The following is a 4285-nucleotide window of genomic DNA, read 5'->3' as shown; positions in this document are numbered from 1 at the left end:
TTTCGTGACAGAAAAAATCGTAATACCCACCGTCTATACCTATAGAAGTTTCACATCAAAAATAATATATGGTCCCCAGCGTACGTGTACATATGTATTTGCAATGGAGTGATCATCATAAATCGTGATGTTCTAAATATGTACGGTTCCGTTTGTAATGCAATTTGTTGTAACCCTTTTCTCGGTTAATAGCCTTTTCTAAAATTAGCTGACAACTAAACGTATGGCGTCTAATTAAAGAATGGAACTAACTAATGCGGTTACTCCTAACGTCCAGCATGGTGCCGTTTAATGGGAAAATATTCGATCCTGGGGTTATTGTTATTAGATAAAATGCTAGTGGTTAAACGCCCGTCAACGAAATCGTTAGGTGAAATTAGGTTACAGTGTTAGACTATGGTGGAAAAGGATTCCTAGATTGCCATATGTAAACAGCTAAACACCTTTGACAACGGTATTCAAGTATACATATAAATTTGGATTTTAAGTGACTACACAAGGCCTTAATCTTTCGTTCAGTTTTTTTGATGTGCTAACGCATGTGGTTTACGGTATATTCATCTTTAACAAAAGCAAAATCGTGAACACGTTCTCATCCTCTGTTCATGTAGCTGTAATAGATTGAAACGATGAAGTTGTCGCAGAAACCAGTATCTTTATTTTTTTTGCGATTTCTTAGTTAATCGCTAATAGTTTAACTGTACAGTTAGTTTATAGCCGATTCTTGATGTCTAAATCCTTACCTTAAATTAAACTCTGGCGACAAGTCAATCCTACTACCAAAATAGTAGATGTCAGTTGAACATACCTGAAACAATGAAAATAAATAATTAGTCTCTATCATAAGTTTCTACAAAAAAAGAAACATTCTAAACAGTGTAAATTTATGAAAAGGTTTTGACAATGTTAAATGGGACAAGATATTAAATATACATACTTAAAAATGTAGGGATGAGTTACACAGATAGAAGAGTGATACTTAGTTTGTATAAAGAGCAACAGACAGTTATACAGCTGGAGCAGCAACGCAGAGAAGTAAATATGTTATAATAATAATTCCTCCACTCGAGATCATACTTCACAGGATCATTTCTCTAGTTGATCTTCGAATACTTTTAACTCAAAGGTTGATATATATATATATATGATAAATATACTGGGACAAAAGATTATTATGCTTAGATTTGCAGATAATATAGCAGTATTAGCATCCAGCAAGGAGGAGTTAGAGATAACTTTAAATAAACTGAAAAAAATAAAAGCAAAACAAAAATACATGTATGCAAGGGAAGAAAAAGTAGAGAAAGAGCGAATATAAAGATAGGGGACGAAAAATTAGAAGATGTGGCTGGTTTTTGGTATCTAATAAGAAGTCAGATAAGTTAGGATTCAAGGCGTAATAGGGATATAAAGCAGGGATTAGCGCAAGGTCGATTCGTCTTCAATAAAAAGAAGTCACTTATATGCTCACGAACGGTTTGTGTGTATGTTTGGGTGCGAGAGAAGGTTAAAAATGAAGAGCTATTAGAAAGAATAGAAGAAATAGGGTATAAGGGAGGTCGGTTGTTAGGACAACTTGTTAGGCATGAAGGGCTAGTCAGCAGAGGTAGACCTAGATTAGGATTATCGTCAGGATATGAAAAAGTGGAGGTACGTGTCCAACCAGTCTTAGGACTGACGACCCTTTATGATCATGATGATAATATTTTGTGCCTGGAAGTCTGAAAAAAAAATAATTGCTTGTTTCACACAGTAACGTAACAGCAAATGTAAAACGTTCTTTAGTTGTATCATCAGAGACGTTGATTGCACTGGCTTTTTACCAATCATGAACTCAGAAGGTTCTAATCGCATGAAATCTTTCGAACTTCTCGACATCAATAAAATTGTGGACATCACTGAAATACGTATGTAGCTCAATCAGGTATTTTATTTAACAAAATTACTCGACAACAAGTTGAACTGTCCCGCGAGCCGGTTGGAAAGTGGCGATAATTCGCCAATAGAAGTGGCGGTTGCAAGGCCATTCGCCACATTTAATTAAGCAATTGGCTTCTGCTCCAATGATACTTCGCACCACATGCTGGTTCGATTCTGTTCTGTTTTTAGATAACGTTGTTTATGGACTTGTTCGGAATTAGTTGGCTGTAGACAGTATGGCCGAAGCCCTGTATTGGTTATATCGTAGCATAACATAGCCACTGCTATACGACCATGCTACGTACAGATCTACGTACCTAGCAGGCGATCGCCGGCTCCCGGCATATTGTCAAGTTATCAAGGTGAACGCCTGATCGGCGCGATAAATGAATTTCTGTAATTGCCGATAAAGAATGAAAGAAAGGGAACGACCGTATAACGCCTTTTTTTTCAAAGCACTTGCTGCCGGCAACACTTGAAATCCATCAATAGATGCATTTCCCAAATTAATTACAGACGGCTTGATGAAAGCCAATTACACAAAACTACTAATTGTGATTTCCTTAACGTTTCACCAGATCCTTCTACAATTAAGGATATCGCTTGTAAGCTGTGAGACGTGGATCCCTACTTAAGTGTGTTTCGACCTCATCAGCACGACATAGACAATTCCAGCAGAACACAGACCAATTTATTTGGTGCCTTTAAACATAGTTTACCGATTAAATACCAAAAGCGTGGTGCACGCCATCTGTAGATATTCATCAGTGTTCTGTGTACGGCGTGCTAATGAAATCCATACAGTCTAAAAATTTTGGCAAACTGCTACCCGAAAATTTTTATTTTATTGGGCATATGTGTCCATCAAGTAGACTGCTGCGCTGTGGCTTCAACTGGACTAGTCGATCTCCTTATTCACAAAAGGACCCTATCAAACAAAGCTTTCCGAAAGTGAGAGATATGAGCAAAATCTCTACATAACCTGTAAGAAAAATCTATGACCATCCATACTTATGACCTTAGAATCAATTGAATCAATTTTTATGCTATAATTTTTAACTATCTATCGATGGATTTGGTTTTGCTGATACCATTGCTTATAACTGTATGACTAAATTTGAGCTTCTGATTATAAAGCATTGCATAATAAGTAGATTCACTTATTTGGTCTCATTGTCTATCTTTTTTACGAAACTATGCGTAAGTAAGAGACTTCGATCTTCAATCTTCTTTGACGTCCCATTGGTGACATTCAATAGAGGGCCCTATTTTCATCAATTTAGTACCATTTGAAGTGCAAAATGATTAGAATTATTTGACTTCAAAATAAAGTAGTATCTACTAAAGTTTTTGGATGTTAGTTATAGTATCTTAGACAAGATGCGAAATTAAACTTTTGATCAGAATTTACAAGGAGAAGAAGATCGGCTGAATTACGTATGCACTTATATAACTTTCTGTTACAGTTATTTTTGCTACAAGGATGTTTCCTTTCTCATATTTCGTAAGTATGCTCAATAACAACTTCAAATACATGTGTACACGTATCTGCAGTAAGTACAAGTAGCAGATGTAGCTTGCAAACCAAACAAACAACTGGCAACTGTACCCAAGTGGTAAGTACCTATACGTATGTAAGTTAAGTAAAATATTGGGTGTCAATGTTCACTCGTACGGTGCTTTTAACAATAGAATCGATCAGTGCACATAAAGTGCAAGGTATTGATTGAACTGGTGCAAAAAATCGAAACAAAATGAAGTGGGCAACGAAAGAACGAACAAACAAACGGTTCGTAACAGAGATAATAATGGCGAGCAACTGTTTCACAGCACCACACTAACCTTACACCTAAACCTACCACCTTCTATCGTTCACTATTATTATTTGGTATGTACGATTCTGGAAAGAATCGGAATCGGAAAATGCGAGGCAGTTAAACACCTCTGTGGAAAATCGTGGTGTGTGCGTTAAATGATATTTGCAACACAAAACATTTCCTTTCAGAAAAAAAATTGGGTTGGTAATATGCGGAAAATAAATTGGAAATGTTTTAAGTAAAACAATTTAGAACAAAAAATACTACAAATGGCGCAGTAAGCGCCATCTGTAGCACGATGCTACATTTTAGGATTACGTACTACAGATGGCGTTTACTGCGCCATTTGTAGTATTTTCTAAAACGCGCTGTTAAGACAGCAGGTAAAAGTTGGTCTGTGTTCTGTCGGAGCTGCCTGCGACGCGCTGATGAGATCCAAAAAGGTCGAAATCGCGATCCGCGTCTGGCAGTTTCGACAGAATACAGACCACTTCGAATTATTTTAATTTAGAACAATTGTAGCGTTATAGCTCTTGAAACAGAGCTAA

General features: G+C 36.6%; 1 non-coding gene across 1 annotated transcript; it reads left to right on the top strand.

Annotated features, from left to right (window-relative positions):
• The first annotated feature begins 1067 nt into the window (after positions 1 to 1067).
• Positions 1068 to 1156, top strand: LOC112905096. Its single transcript, XR_003231557.1, has one exon. It is a non-coding gene; the product is annotated as a small nucleolar RNA U3 (small nucleolar RNA).
• The last annotated feature ends 3129 nt before the right edge of the window (positions 1157 to 4285 follow it).

The sequence above is a fragment of the Agrilus planipennis genome, unplaced genomic scaffold, assembly GCF_000699045.2.
Source record: "Agrilus planipennis isolate EAB-ADULT unplaced genomic scaffold, Apla_2.0 scaffold13, whole genome shotgun sequence".
In the NCBI taxonomy this organism is placed as follows: Eukaryota; Metazoa; Arthropoda; class Insecta; order Coleoptera; family Buprestidae; genus Agrilus; species Agrilus planipennis.
This window is presented reverse-complemented; position numbering and strand designations above follow the sequence as displayed.